Genomic DNA, 17,946 nt, shown 5'->3' with positions numbered 1-17,946 from the left:
GTCAGTTTTTTTCATTGGCTAAGGTATGACTGTGTGGAATGTGGGCCCTGCTTCCCTTGGCAGGCCACAAACGAGGACTTGTTAGACAGGTTGGCATGTGGCCAGTTCTTATTGGTTGATACACTGATAGGTCAGATCCATTTTGCTTGCTGCCAAATCTCAAAAGATCAACGACAGGTGCTATCTCACTATGGAAAGCTACGAGGATATTACCCATAGTGACATAGCACCTTGGCGACATGTGGCACAAAAAACATCATGGACCCACCCTTCTCCAATGTAATATTATAGCTCGTCCTCGGTGGCAGTTTTCAGGTGGGTCATAGTACAGTGGCAATATTTCATTGGTCCACTTAGCCAACTCGATGTGTAGTCATGCAATTTTGTTCATCACCATAGATCTAAGGAGAATCGACGGTGGGTGCTATCTCACTATGGGAAATTGCTTAGAGGATACGCATAGCAACATAGCACCTAGGTGACACGTGTCTTTGCGAGCCCCACCAAGGAATTGATAGTGAAGGTAGCGCGGTTAGGGTTGGTGGTCACGATTTCCTAAGGTAGTCACAGTTAGAAGGGTGGCACGATTAGTAATGAAAGAGATGGTCAACTCGGTAGGACCCTGTGAGGTGGTGAAAAGAAAGAAGTTCGTTGACCCACATGGCTCCTCCTACTTACGGGTCTCATTTGACTCGCTGACTATGCTGACTCCCAAGAAAGAAATAAAGGAAAACTAGGGTTATCTTGCAAATCTAATCTTCATGATGAACTCCAACCACCAGAAGTGAATGTGAAGCATGCAGAGACACTCTACCCCTCGATCCAACCTATCTACCTAGTCAAAGCATGGTTATGACATTGTTTCTATCTTTTTGAGGCCCTATTTTAGTTAAAAATCAGATTTCATGGTACCAAAAAGCTCTATTCAAATCGGATTTTCTTTTGGATCCCCATGATTGTTCTCTGTAGGACTTCAATGTAGTGGTTGGGGAGTAACTTCAGTTGGAGGACATCTTAGTTATGCCTGAGCTATAAAGGCAACTTCTAAAAAAGTTGCTTGGGTCAACCTTTCTCTGTTTCTCTATTATTGCTCTGTAGATTCTCAGTGTGAATTCCCTAGTGCCTATACATTTTATACCTTATCTTTTTCAGCCATTAGTATGAAAGTGCAAGAACTCTTTGCCTCTTACTAGTGTTTTGTAGAGATCTATGATCTGCATGAGTATATCTCCTTAGCCTATGAATGATAACATAAGTGAATCTCTCTTTCCTTGTGTCATTCATCTTGGTCTTCTAATCTGCATGTGATTATTAGATTAAAGCAAGTCTGGATGTGTATATCCTTGATTTCATTTTGGTTCAATAATGCATATATGGGTAGAGATTGGTCTAAACACTCTATTTTGGTGCATCACCTCCCTAGATTAGAATAGGTAGAATTACTTTCTTGCATCTCCTTCTCCCTTTTCCTCTCCAAGAGTAGTTAGGTGCACCCTGATAGTAAGAGGAAGCTGGCCTTCTCTGGAGACTCAACCTTACAGTTCAAGTCCCACAGCTTGGAGGTTATTTCCATGTTTCACTAGGTTGTTCTCATGCATAGGCTTTAGACAAGGGTGCAAACCTAAGTGACAACAGTTACTTGATCGAATCAAAGTTTCAGTGCTTTGTTCTTCCTCACTATGTCTTCTTCTTAACACTTCACACTCTAGCAACATCAAACACTTTACCACTCTCTACTACTACTTGATCATCTAACTTAAAACTTCTTATGTGTAAGTCTATAATTCACTTCTCACTCTTACTTCCCACTCTTGGGTTTGAATTGATTTGAAAAGATATGATGTAGCTTTCCCTCCAATTTGTTTCTTCTAGAAAACTTCATGTGAAATCCACCTGGATTCACCTAAAAGTAGTTAATATGAAATTCTTTGACACTAGCTCATCATCCTTATCTTTCACCTAGTTCACAAAATTTGATGTAACACTTATCGGCTCAGATCTAGAAAATCTTTGACTTTTTAAATAATCTAGTAGCTCAACACTATTGAAATACTAGTATTCAACACATAAGAATTTTTCTTGGCATGAACTAACTTGCTTGGAAACCACTAATGAATTTTGTCAAGCTTTACAGACATCCTTGTTACAACTTATTCTTCTAATGTTTCTAAGTGTGACCAACCTCTGTATCTTTGAGTATATTATAAATACATCATTTTACCAATGTCTTAACCAATCCTTATACTTCATTACAATAACATAACTCAACCTTTTCCTTAGGTGCTTTTGTTACCTCTTATTGATTAAATCCTCCTCATTAATCAACTATGTGATAGTACTTGGATCATATAAGTAATTTTTATTCCAAGAAATAGTAGGTTTGGCATCAGTGACAAAACAATGATTGAAAACATTCTTTATCAACAACATCATTCTTCAATAATGATCTTTTCAATAATATTCCAACAACATATACATAAATAGAAAATAATCTCATATAACTGGCTAAATTTTGTATTTGAATAATGTATGGAGCCATGACAAGATTTGTTGGATTCACAAATAGTGAACTTCCAAACCTTGTAAAGAAAGTTACAATGCTTAGTCCTGCTACTTATCTAGATCATGTTACTTCTCCCCTATCAAGAACTATAGAATCAATCAACCTTGATTAGGGTACATTTTTATAATTTTTTGTTAACTACATTTCTATACTTTAATTCATTTGTATATCAACTTTCTCTTATTCTCACCATTTTCACTAACAAGTATACTTCACTCTAGGCATCTACGAACACAACACATCAACGCAAGTTATAGAATCATCTATTTAATATCAATACAAATTTATGAATATCAACATTTCATTTTACATTCTCTCTTTTACACTGATTTAATCATTCTTTAAATCACATTTGGAATTTTCTATTTATTTTAGGAGAAGTAGTAGGTAGGGATTTGAGGCTATGGATCTGTAGATTCTTCCAAGAGTTCAAAAGATGTGATCTTTAATTACCAATGAGAATATAATAATTTTTTATATATATTTCAAAATATTGAATTTATGAATTAATAGTATCTGTTTGAAGTACACATTCACTAGGAAGGTGTTGTAGAGATACTATTGGATCTATACATTACATGGATGGACAATAGTTATGTAATGCAATAAATATTCTTCCAAGATTTTTTGTTGCTAATTATATTTGTAGTTCTCATAGACATAATTATTGTTAAATATATACAATCTTCCTTGACCTTATAGCTTCTTCTATTCCTTATTGTAGCCTGAGGAATTAAAGAAATTTGTTGATGCTATCATGTAGGAATGGCCTCCTATATTACTATTTCATGTACTCATTGTTACCGCCTATGGTTCTTGTAGAGTGGTTATGATTATAGTTGTTACAAACTTGATCTCATCCATAATTTTATGCAACATTTCCACCTTAGTAATAGTGATAAGAATTCTATAAAATGCGCTTTTAGCTTTCCAAACAACCAAAAATTTATGGGTAGAGTTTGTTTTTTTCATAATTCAAATTATTGAGGATTCAACTCGTTTATTGTGAGAAATTCTTGTTAAGAAGGATCTACCTTCCTCAATATACAATAAACCAAAACTCCCTAATTCTATATTAATATGATTCATCTCTATAAATAGTGGCATAGCCCATGATTGTATGCAACTAGAGCCACCATCATTGTTGTCTTTAGCAATGAAAGGAAAATTTGATAGATTTATTGTGCTTTCCCTTCTTCGCCTTTCTAATTGTAACTCAAGAATTTTTTTCCCTTGCCCTCATCTCAAATATTCCATGCATTTCTCAACTATGGAGAGTTTCATTAGTTGATCTAGCACACAGGACTCTAAAAGCCTAAACCACTCACTAGTTCCACACTAGTCCGATCCTTAATGTTGTCAACAATTTTTTAAAAAGTAATAAAAAAATGAACAAGTAAAATCTTAAATTAATAAAAAAAAATTCATCCACTCAAATAAAATATCACATTCAAACTAATTTTTGTAATCTAGATAGTACCAATGGGCAATGGCTTCCAAACTTGCAAAGAAGTACACTTTTATTGTTCAAAATTGTTTCAAATTCATGTCATTACATATCAATATTTATATCCCTTGTCCACTCACATGGATTTCTATGAAATAGACCCTAACTCTTCTAAAGACCAAATAACTACTTTCGAACTATCTTTATACTAGTCTAAACTGACTGTTACAAACTAAAACAAGTAATTTGTTGTCAAGTTGACAATAAAAGTTATCAATTCAACAACACACCATTCCAAGCCATCTTAAAAAATGCTAAAAGGTTTAAGGAAAACCTTTAAAACCAAACTAAGTCATAAACCCTTACTACTAACCCCTACTAACTCTAATTAAGCCTTTTTAGGCTCATATGGCCAATATCTAGGCATTTTACAACTTATTGCACTCTTAGTGCTTTTAACACCACTTAGGGGCTTTAATAGCCTTACTACATAATTTAAAACCATTACTGATCATTTCTCAATCCCTTAAACTAGGAGAAAACCATAATACCTTCCTAGTGACCCCTGGGTACCTTAGCATTGTCATTAGGCTTACATTTAGGATTGTGATTTCAATAAAATCAACTTATGATCAAAACTATATTAATGACCATGAACATTATAATTAAAAGTTTTAATTACCTTAGAAGGCTATTTGTCTTCAATTCCACCTAAGGATCCATCGTTGATCCTGGTGCTTTTCATAACTACTACTTGTGACCTTGGTTCTCCTACACCAATTCTACATGTTCTTAGGATTTAGTACTTTTTTATACCCTTATAAACATAAAAAACTTTCTAAGATTGCCAGTAGAAATTTTTCTTACAATTCATGATGTTTCTGTTATATCTAATACTCAGTTGATTTAAGCATTATACACTAATGACTAACTGACTTCTAAAAAAAAGTGTTAAATGTGTATAGTCAATTCCTTCACATATAATATATCAAATACTGGTAGTTACACCTAGTTTTACTATTTTAACACTTCTTTTTATGAACTCTTCTCTACTAAAGTATAATACTTGTGTAGTTTCTTTGTTCTAACTTTTATCTTTTGTGAACACTAATGCCATTTGTTTCATTTTAATTTGAACTAAAGAATGTAGACTAGATTTCATTTTTATTAATGTAATCAGCATTTCATAACATTTAGAACTCTAAATATTTTTATTTTGGATGGGTAGGAGCTTGGTTGATGTATTGCCACCTCGATGTCCATATAACTTGGAGATTGGAGATGGTTTTTCTTGTAGAGAAAAGGTCAAGTAAATTGACAAGAATAGAACCTCCTACTCCAAATTTTCCTAGTTGCTGATTTTATTCTAAAATAATCTCCACTCTGAGTCATATATACTCTTCTCATTTTCTTATGTTGTTTGATGTAATTTATAGTAAATTAGATTCTCACAGTTGATGCCATGAGAAAAAAATACTATGAACAAATTGAGATCTTTTAATTTGATTTAAATAACTAGTACAAATCTTAAATGATATTGGGATGATGAAGATTGATAAAATCTTACAAATACTATATGGTTGGTATGACTAGAATGTTTTGTAATATCATTTGTAGGATGACATGAACTATGCAAAGAAACAACTAAGTCTCTTCAATTAATAGCTCCCAAAAAGCCCAAAGATATTTAGATACTACTAGAATTAATTTTACTATGACATTTGGAAGAGAAAATTTCATAAGAAGGATTGCTATATGACTAAGAGCTTACAAAGTCCTTCACCAAAACCTAACTCATCTTTTCTTTCACATTTCTTTTGTTATTAATATAAACTTAAAGTCATTCACCAAAAGATAACTCATCTTTTATTTCACACTATTTTTTTTTTTTTAATTTAAACTTCTCTAATTCAATTGTTGTGTTATCTCAAGCTCTCTATTCTAAGAATTCTATACATGACAATGAGTCAAGTAGTATGTAGGTTCCGTGATAACCCTTCTGATTTGAAATGACTCTTTCTCATATTGTGACATTACTGTTTATAAATATTTTAGTTGATAAAAATGTAAAAGGTGAAATCCCATTTCAAGAAAGATATAAATGGTGCTAGTTTCTTTTTCTCTTTTTCCAAAAGGATTTTGGAGGGTTGATTTTCATATTAGTCCTTTTAATACTTAATTGAAAGTTGAGCTTTAGAAAAAATAATTTAATCAATTTTTTCTTTTCCAAGGTTAAAGACCTGGATGGTGAGCTTAAAAATTACGGTCATAAAAGCATAAAGACCCTGAATCAAGTCATCTTGCTAGAGCAGGAAAGAGTTACCCAACTGCAATGGAACTTGGAGGAGCTTTGTGCAAAATTCTAGGAGATAGAAGAGAAGTACAAGCTAGATCAGGTATAGGACTTATTTGGAACTTTACTTTTTCAACTTTAATTGCTAGTTCAAGGTTTAGTTGGTTCTATCAAACAACTATTACTGGTCATATTTCTTGAGTTCCAATGACTTATTTTGTATACTAGTGGATATTGCTAATAATCTATATCTCTTTAATTAAATGATAAAATTGGTACAAGTGTTGAAATCAAAAGAATATTTCCTTGTGTTTATCATGTTCTTGAATTTTCAAATGTCACATAGGTATTACGTATCTTTCATGCCTATAATGTTTGATTGGAATAATTCAAATTAAAGACTCCAGGTACTTTTCTCATGAATGTTGATTTTCATGGCTTGTTAATCTTATTTAAAGTTATAATTAGAATTAAAGTTGTTACAAAAGTCTCAACTAGGACCTAAATGTGAATTACAAAATGCAATAAATACAAAATCAGAATTAGAGATATTTTTGCAAGCCATTTATGTTTCTTAATTCAAGTGAATGTTGTCTTTCTCACAAATAAGTAGGGTTTAAAATTGTACCTTATGGTTTGGAAAAGTATTTTGTACATGTAGCATAAGAAAAATGGGCATTGGGTGAAATGAGAAAAGAACCAAGAGCTAGGTCATGATGAATGACATGCTAGGTGTTTGTTGCAATTATTTCCACCTATTTTTGGATTTGGATTAGGATTTGTCCTTCTTATTTAGGTGCCACAAACATATAGGCTTTGTATCCTTAATTTAGTTATCACGAACATCGAGGATGCATGTTTGCAATTTAATAACTAATGAATAAGGTCATTATGTTAATAGGTTACATGAAGTTGAATGACAAGAGAGAAAAACCTCTACTTCTAGTGCTCGTTAACCATTTCATTTAATTAGGAATTTTTATTTCTTTTGTCTTTTAGACTACATATGTCTAAGCTTATGATTGTAGTTAACATCTTTTGGTCAGAAGTAAAGCTTATGTGTAAGCTAATAGGTGGGATCCAAAGTGAGGAGTGAGTGGAAGTTATTGAGAAAAGGTATGTGGTTTAATGGGTTGTCTTTTTCATTCTTTGTAAAAAAAAGTTTGAAAACTAATTTTTTCTCCATAACTTGTTTTTGATGTATGGTCATAGTATTGTTGAAGAGCCTCCTCAAGTTAGAAAGTATTGGTCGTATCTTAATTTGAGATAGCTACATTTACTTGGTTATTAGAAAAAGTTTCCATATTTCGTAAAACCAATGGAAGATGAGAAATAAACTTATTTTTCAATCTATATGATACTTTTATAAAGATAATTACATAGACTTGATTGTGGACTAGGTCATTGCAAGATGAAATGTTTCATTATTATCTCTAACTATGATTTGATCTAAAACTTTTCACTTGTTATAAGCATTAATATCATGTTATAGACTTTATAGTATATTTTGTAAACTAAGTTTCATGATATGAGAATCTTGATTGCCAGAGATATAGAGGATGATAGATAAATATAACAAATTCAAAATATGTATTTTGTTCAATTATCTTCCAATACTAAAGATGCTTAAATATCTAAAAATGCCCAAGGCACAATTTTTATTAGTGTTATTATATAATTGTTATAGCCCAATGTACTTTCAATATCATTCACAAAGAAAATTACAAGTTTGAGATGGAGCTAACAATGACATGGCCTCTTACTGTTGTAAGAGTTGATACAATTTACGTTGCTCTTTTTTTTTAGTGAAAGGCCTTGCAAGTTCTAATAACAAGAACTTTCTTCCTCCTAGCCCAAGAAGTTTTCCCCTAATTGGGAACTTTCATATTATTCTTGACAATAAAAGGCCAATTCACCAAATTATAGCTTATATTGCTAAAAACTATGGGCCAGTTGTGCATGTCAAATTTGGTAGCCACCCTATTTTGATAACAAGCTCTGTAGAGTTAGTGAGAGAGTATTTCATAGTGAATGTCAAGGCATTGGGATTGAAGCCTCATCTTTCACAAGGAACTCATTTGGGGTACAATTATTCAATGGTTTCTTGGGCTACATATGGCCCCTTCTAGACAATTTCTAGAAGGATTTGTATTCTTGAGCTTCTCTCTGCCAAGAGAATCTAGTCTTTTTCTCCCAAGAAATCCCAAAAAATTTGCAAAGGAGTCACTTCTCTATTTGAGTAGTTTTAGCTCTAGAATAGTATTAACATGAAGATGTTATTCTCCTTATTGAATTTCAAGACACTCATGTCTATGATCATTAATGAGAAATATTTTGGAAGGGAGTCAGGGATCTCAGGAGAGATTATTTCTAGGATGATTGAGGAGTCTTTTGTGTACCATGGGTGTCTTAATATTGGGAATTATATTCCCTAGTTGAAATGGCTTGATTTGTAAGGGTATAAGAGGGAAATGATCAAGGTAGAATCACATGTAGACTTGTATATGCAGAAAAATATTAGAGAACCTCATCCATCTATAGCCACCTGTAGTGCCATCAATATAGGTCTATGAAATCTCATATCAAGGTGGTGGTAGACCCACCAAAGACCTAAAGATAAATATACAAACTAATCACTGACCAGGCTATCTTCGATGATTACATTGGATATTTATCTTCCACTAAATTATTTTATTAAAAAAATCATCTTGGTGAAAATTTTGACCAATCTTGGTCGATGTTTCCACAAAAGTTTGGTCAAAATTTTGGCCAATGCATTGGTCATGGGTTTTTCATGTTGGTTGATCAAGGACCAACATTGCTCAAAATTTTGACTAAAATTTGGTGTATATTTTGACCAATTCATTGGTCATGAGTTTGGCATGCTGGTTGATCAAGGGCTAGCATTGGTTGAACTTTCAAACAATGTTTGGTGGACATTTCAACCAAGATTGGTCAAGATTTTGACCAATGGTCCTCACAACAACAAAAGTCATTTTTGACCAAATGCTTGGTCAAACATCTGACACATACTAGTGTTGGTAGATAAAGGTAGGAACAAAGATAATCAAGTGGAATTAAAATCTTTAATGATATCATAAGAGAATGTAGAACACGAGGAAGAAAATCAAAGATACATTCTAGTTGAAGTAGAGACATTATTAAGGAAACCAAGATTATTAAATGTGGAGAATAATCTAATAAGTAACTATGTAGAAGTAATACAAAACTAGTAGGATTTTTGGTTTCTTCAAATGGAAGGATATAAAAAATGCATGGATAATATAACTAATGTAGAAGAACAAACAACAAAAATAGAAGACATATATATTAATGAGGTAGATAGAGATCCAACAAGAAAAATAATGAAAGAGTTGGAAAAAGAATAGACAGAAAAAGAAGACGAGGGATTTATCTCTACAAGTTCATCGAATTCCAACAACTATCTAGACATCCTTAGTATTACAAAAAATTTGGAAGGTTTAGAAAAACAAACATGTACAAAATAAAGTAGAAAATGATGATCAAAATTCTTATTTAAATTGTACAATTTAACAATTTTTGAATTAGATATAGTATTAATACAAGAATCAAAACATGGCAAAGAAGAACGAGAAAAGTTCAGAACAAAATTAATTACTTGGAAAGAAAAATTGATACAGTTAGTAGGGACTTTAGGAGGGATTTTATTTTATGGGATTCAATGAGAGTTGCTTTCAATCCTCTGGTATCTAAAATAAAATGGATTGGTGAAAAAGTTGGTAGTTTTGGAAAAGAAGTTCAATTTCTTCTCATTAATGTGTATGGACCAATCCCAATAGAAAACAAGAAAATAGTATTGACTAAATTTTATAAATTCATGGAGGTTAATTCCACAAAGAATATCTTCCCTAGGGGATATTTTAATGTTATTCTAAATTCTAAAGAAAAAGTAGCTTGAATAAAAGTCATTACTCAAGTTATGTTAGACTTAAACGAATGGTATTTAAAGATTAACCTACTAGATATTCCTACAAAAAATGAAGTGTACATATGGAATAACAAATGATTTAGTTTCTATAACATAGTAGAAGATTGGATAGATTTATATTTAAAGGTAGTTTAATCACATTAAACATTTTTTTTCACTTCAATTTTTCTACTATGTGTAGGATTAGACCACATTCAAGAAATTCATTTAAATGTGAAAAAATATGGTTCTTAGATAATTACTTTATTAAAAATATCGCTCAATTTGGTGGAAAGAAGAAGAAATCGAAGAATCAAAGATGTTCTACTTGATAGAAAAATTGAAATCATTATAGAACAAAAATAATATATGGAACAAAGATCTCTTTAATAATATGTTTAAAGAAATATTAGATAATGAAGAAGAAATAAAAAACTTAGAAGGGTAGGGATGGGAAATGATAAATATATTAGATAGTAATAAATTTGGCTAGCAAGAAAATATCTTAGTGAAATAAAAAATATTCTAGAAATGAATATCTAGAGAAACATGGTTGCTAGAAGGATACAAAAATACAAAATCCTTTCAAAAAAATAATATTAACAGAAGAAATATCAATAGAATAGTTAAAATAAAAGATACCACATGAAATGTAACCATAAACCCAAATGTGATAGTGAAAATTTTGTTATATACTATACTAACATTCTTAACAATTACAACTACTCAAACTTAATAGCCTCAAATAAGATGATAGATTTTATGCACAAAATAATAATCATAAAAGATAAAAAGATCCTAAGTAATAAATTAAGTAAAGAAGCTCCTTTCAAACTGAACCTAGAAAAATTACCTAGATCATATGGCTTTTAATTAATCTTCTTTCAAAAATGTTAGGGTATATTAGAACATGATTTATCACAGACTATTGAGGCAACTAGAAACTTAAGAACCTTATTAACCAATATTAGTGATATATTTTTAAGCTTTAATTCCTAATTAAATTTACCATGAGGATCCAAGAGAATTTAGAGCTATTGCTTTATGCAATACTATCCATAAGAATCTATCTAAAGAACTTGCCAAAAGACAAGAAAAGGTGTTACCAAAACTTATTTTGGAAGAGAAAACATGTTTCATCCCCAATACATCAATCTTTGATAGAATAATCATTACTCAAGAGCTAATACACTTTTCACAAATCAATAAGGAATCTTGCACATTGACGAAAGAGATATCAAAAACCCCTACAATAAAGTAGATTAGAGATTTTTATGCAAAACTCCAAAAGCCCTCACCTTCTCTTGCTGATAGATCAAATTAATATATAACTACATTTCAACTCCCAAAATATCCCTTCTTATAAATGGAATGCCTAAAGGTTTCTTCAATATTGTTAGAGGAATTAGGAAATGAGACCCAATAACACCCTTTATTTTCACTATCATTGCATAACCACTTAGTAGAGAAATAAAAAAGGCTCACTAGGAAGGAAAAATTCAAGGTAACATAGTTATAGAAGAAGTTCCTAAAATAATACATCAACAATTTTTTGATGATACCATTTTACCAGGAGAAAGCATAGTATAAGAGGCTCAAACTTTTAAACAAATAATACTTCACCAATATGGAAGCGTCAAGTCAAAAGTTAAATGCTAACAAATCAGAGATCTTATTTAATAACATTAATGAGGAAACAATGACAATTATTTTTAATATAATGGGACATAGTAAAGGAACCTTCCCTTGCAAATATCTTGGCATTCATCAAGATAAATGTACTAGAAAAGGAAAACACTTGGAATATGATAATGGAAAATTTTGATTAAAAAAATGGAGAGTTGAAAATGAAAGTGGCTAAGTAAAGAAAGTAGGAATACCATGATTAAAGGAGTACTATAAGCTATTCCTATATATAAAATCTCCTCTGTTGCCCTTCCAAAAGGAGAATTTTTTTAATCTATATAAAACTTTAAAATGTTTTTGGAAAGGTGCAATAGATAAGAAGAAACAAGCCTTATAAAATGGGATAAAACTTGTAGACCTAGAGAATTTGAAGGTTTATGGATAAAAAAATTGGAGGGGGGAAATGAGACCTTAGGATCCAAACTTTTATGGATATTGTACAAGGTACATAACTGTAAATGGGCTAAAATCCTATTTCTTAAATACCTTAACAACATTAATCCTCTTTCCCAGTTTCAAATGAAAAAAATATAAATCAAACAAATGACATATTAATTATAAAAATAGGGAGGACAAATTAATATGGGGAGATTCAATGGATGAGAATTATAAAGTTAAAGAGGGGTATGAAAAATCTATAAACTCCCAACAGTGGGAAGAGATTTATATTCCACTTAATCTTTCTTGGAATTCAACACACCTCCAAACAGTTGGTATTTTCCTTAGGCTTCCCTTCAAAAGAGAATTATTACTACATATAGGTTCTCCAACATGGGTTTTGAGGGGTCATAAAGATGTCCATTATGTGAGAATGACATTGAGATGACTAAATATCTGCTATATAATTGTCCATATGTCAAGAATTCTTGGAAATGATTATGTCCAAAACTAAACTAACAAACAACATTTCTTGACAATGTATTGAATCATTTAAGAAGTTAGCCTAAATGCCAGTCTTGTCAGATGTATAGAAATGTTTTGAAAATAACCCAATCTATCCTCTTATGGGGATTATGGAAACAGAGGAATAGAAGGATACTTTGTAATGAAAGGATGGAAATATCTTCTTTTCTCGATAAAATGGAATCATACATTATAGAGGTGGTTAACAATAACCTTAGGAACATTTACAAGGAGAAAGGTTCATTTTTATATTGGTATGTTGAAGTGTATAAGAACTGGTTCAACTTAATCAACCCTTCAATGCCTTATTCTAAATAAATCAAATCTTCTAGGTCAGTGTGTAAATGGCAACCCCCACTTGTTGGAAATATAGATGGAGTAACTGTAAGGGGGAGGGGGATTAGTTACCACAAAAAAAAAATCCACAGATCCCTTAGATGTCTGATAAATCACTTACTGCTATCACTTAGTAAACATTCATAAAAATGTTGTAACTCAGTAAATACAATGAATTTTATCTTTAACAAATCTTAACATGCATAGAAATAACTTGCAACCATAAAAAAAATAACATGAACACATGAGACACCAGATTTAATGTAGAAACCCAATATGGGAAAAACCACCAATGTAACTAGCTACAGATTTTCACTCTTTTGAAGTGAACCCTATTAGGAGCCAACCTATTAAAGGTTACAAAACACACTATTAGGTGTGACCCTATTAGAGGATTTAATCATATTTTTAGGAGTGGCCTTGTTCGAGGTCTTTAGAACAATTCAATAGAACTGTCACCTTGTTAGAGGATTTACAAAATGGCTGTTAGACCAACTCAGTTAAGAAAATTTGGAATCACTACTACAATGATTAGAAAGTAATAATGAAATGACCTAAGTGAGATTCAACTGAAATTGCTATTTACAAATCTTTGTTATGCACCACTAGATCCTTCTTGATCAAATATATCTTTGTTGCTCCTCAAGAATATCTGACCATCCTTCAAAATTCACTCTCACAAACAATCGGTCCACTTCCATGCTTGCTCATTCATTCTTTCCTCACACACTTGGAATTCTCAATTTGACCTTTCATATATACCATTCAAATTATCAAGTCAGCTCATTCACAAGTTACAATCACCAATAATCATTACCACAGTTGGCTAGAAATAATACTTAAAAAATTTAAGCCTTAATTCACAAATTAACAAATTCCTTCATTAGTCAACCTTGCTCTATAAACACTATTTCAAAAATGATTTCCTAAGTTAACCATCAAAAGCTTGGTTAACACTGTGAACCATCCAAAATCCTTTGGTTACCAAGTGAACTCGATAAACACTAACTTTCCTTTGCTAACCTTGAGAACTCAGTTAAAACTATCTTCTACTATAAAATACTTTGACACTTGAGTGACTTGGTCGATACTGTTTGTGCAAGGTAATTTCCAGGAATGCTCAGTAGACACTAAAAATCATCTTGCAAATAAACTAAGCTTGGTAGATGTTAACAAATAATTGGTATGACATTTGTGTAACATCAAAGACAACACACAATTGGATAATTGTATCCAACAATCTCCCTCTTTGGTATTGATGGCAAGACAACATGTCATAGCATGATGAAATTTGAAAACAAGAATTTCTCTGATAGAAAGTTTCTCCCTCTTAGATTTTATATCTTAGGCTTCAATTATCTACAAAAGTCTCCCTCTAAGAGAGTAAACTCTCCCTCTTTCTCAATAGTCTCTCCCTCTAACTGATTCCAGAAAGATATAGTAGTAAACTCTCTTCCTTACCTTCATCTTCAATCAAATTTTAGAAAGGTATGATAGTAAACTCTCCCTCTTTGACAACACATGCCAAAGACAACACATATCAAATAAGTTGCAATGTACCTCAAGTACTATTTCATATGCAATATTATCTTAACTATGCTACATCAACAGATAGATCTTCAACTCAGTTTTTGTGAATGCATCACAAAAACTTTATTGTAGCGAGCTCTAGATAGGGGAATGACCCCTAACTTACCTCTCAGTTACAAGAATGCATCCTTAGGTAGTGGCTTAGTGAATATTTCAGCAATCTATTCCTTTGTATGGACATATTCCAATTTGATTTCCTTGTTTTACACCAATTCTCTGACAAAGTGATACTTTATAGCAATATGCTTAGTTTTGGAATGAATTATTGGATTCTTTGAAATTTTAATTGCATTTGTGTTATCACAGAACATGAAAATTGGTTCTTTGATCTCTACCTTCATGCCTTCCAATAACTATTTAAACCAAACAATGTTTGAACAATTAACTACTGCTACAACATACTCTGCCTCAGTTGTAGATTGAGATGTGTAATTTTTCTTTTTACTTTTCTAGGATACCAATCTTTTGCCAAGAAAGAATGCACCACCACTTGTACTCTTTCTATCATCAATGTTTCCTGCCCAATCAACATCATTAAACACTTTCAAATCTAGGTTTCCTCCAAGTTTATACCACAAGCCATAATCTTCAATTCCTTTCAAGTATCTCAAGATTTTTTTTACTGCCATCATATGATTTTCTTTGGGTTTAGCTGAGAATCTTGTTACTATACCAATAGCTAAAGCAATATCAAGCCTTGTATGAATAACATATTGCAATTTTCCAATCATTGATCTATATAAGGTTTGATCTACCTCTTTTGAATCATCATCTTTTGTAAGCTTTAGTCTAGTACACATGGGAGTTCCAACTAGTTTAGAGTCTTCCATACCAAACTTCTTAAGTATCTCCTTGATATATTTTAAATGAGTGATGTAGATACCATTCTTGTTCTGCTAAATCTAAAGACCAACAAAGAATTTAATCTCTCCAAACATAGACATTTCAAATTCTTTGTTCATTTGTTCTAAAAATTCTTTACATTGATCATCATTCATTGTAAACAAAGTATCATCCATAAATATTTTTGCCAAAACAATCTTGTTATCTAGTCCTTGCTTGATGTACAAACTACTATTATCATTAGTTCTTTGAAAACCAATATAAATAAGGTAGTTATGCAATCTTTCATACCATGCTCCAGGAGCTTGTTTCAGACCATACAATTCTTTATGTAACTTACAAACCATGTCCTTCTTGTCTAGATCAATGAAGACTTGACATCCATCTGATATACATTAAATCCTTTATGTGTTGCATATGCAAGTAGTGTTTTGACACCTTCCAATCTTGCAACAGGAGCAAAAGTCTCTCTATAATCTACACCTTCTTCTTGAGAATATCCTTTGCATACTAATCTAGCTTTATTCCTTGATACCTATCCATCTTCATTCAATTTATTCATGAATACCCAATTAGTTCTGATCACATTTTTATCTTTAGGCCTAGGTACAAGAGTCCATATTTTTTTCTTCTCTATTTTCTCTATCTCTTCATTCAAAGCCTCAATCCAATTTTCATTTTCCAATGCATATTTTACATTTCTAAGTTCAAAATTAGCAAGTAAACATGTACCTTTTAGCTTACTTCTTGTCATGGTACCTTCTGATTTTTCTCCAATAATCTGATCTGGTGTATGATACCTCCTAACATATTTGGCCAACACAGGCTCCTTGCCTCTTGAATGAATTGTATTTTTATCTTCTTGAACTTCAAATTTAGTTTTTGGTTTCTTGGGCTCGATAGCTATTGGCTTGGTAGCTTCAAGTTGTGACTCGGGTCATTGTGACTAAGTTTGAACTTCTTACAACTTGGTAGCTATGCTAGGCTTGGTAGATACATCCTTTCTATTAATAGATGTGTCTGGCAAAGTATCAATAAAAAAAAAATCTCCTATAATCTTTAGGTTCCTTCACACATTCTTCTTCTATCTTTTCTACAAACTCATCAACTTTCACATGTGCACTTTCTGTGACTTTGTGAGTTGACAAATTCAAACATCTATATGCCTTACTTTTGGAAGAATATCCTAAGAATATTCCTTCATCACCTTTAGCATCAAATTTTCCTTTTCTAGATTTGTTTATAATGTAACATTTACTTCCAAATACTTTAAGATAGCTTACATTAGGTTTATAGCCATACCATAATTCATAAGGGGTTTTGAATGAGTCCTTCTTCAATTGTACTCAGTTTAAGCTATGCACTATAGTTCTAATAGCTTCCTTCATGTATCTAATAGCAATGTTCTTTTCAATCATCAAAGTTCTTGCACAATCCATGATAGATTTTTTCCTCCTTTTAGCTATTCCATTTTTCTTGGGAGTTCCAGGAGTTGATACCTACCTTTTGATTCCTCTTTCAATGCAAAAGTTATTGAATTCATTGGAGATGAATTCACCACAACTGTCTGATCTCAAGCATTTCAATCTTTTCCATGTTTCCTTTTCCATTCTTTCTAAATACCATTTGAACTTTTCAAATGCCTCTAACTTCTCTCTTAAGTACATAGCAGTCATCATTCTAGAGTAGTCATCAACAAAAAAAATAAAGAATTTTTCTCTAGTATAACTTTCTACTCCAATGGGTCCACACAAATCAATATGCACAATTTCCAAAATATCTTCAGATTGATAGTTTTTACTTTTAAAACTATTTTTTCCCATCTTTCCAATCTAACAATTCTTGCAGAGACCAACATCAAGTTTTTTCAAATTAGGAATGCCTCTTACTTTCCTAAATTTGCTTATTTTCACTATGTTGTCAAAGTTTACATGACACAACCTTCTATTCCATAACCAACTTTCTTCAACTTGAGCAATAAAGCATTGAGCATTCACCAAGATCAAGATAAAACAAGTTACCTTTTGTTTGTTTGCCTGATCCAATCAGATTTCCTTTGTCATCTAGTAGTCTTGCTTTGCCATGCATGAATTCCACCTTGAATCCAATGTTAATCAATTGTGCTACACTCAATAGATTGTGTTTCAATCCTTCAACCCAATATACATTATTACATACAAGTTCTTTGATTAAGGAAATTCTACCTCTTTCTTTTATACAACAAGGTTCACTAGTTTCGAAACCTTACACTACCACCATCATAGTCTTCAAAGTTTTCAAATTTTTCCTTGTCACTAGTCATATAATGTGAACATCCACTATCTATTATCATGTAT

Source organism: Cupressus sempervirens, chromosome 4 (genome assembly GCF_028749045.1).
Source record: "Cupressus sempervirens isolate cs-2001-9-10 chromosome 4, ASM2874904v1, whole genome shotgun sequence".
Taxonomy (NCBI): domain Eukaryota; kingdom Viridiplantae; phylum Streptophyta; class Pinopsida; order Cupressales; family Cupressaceae; genus Cupressus; species Cupressus sempervirens.
This window is presented reverse-complemented; position numbering follows the sequence as displayed.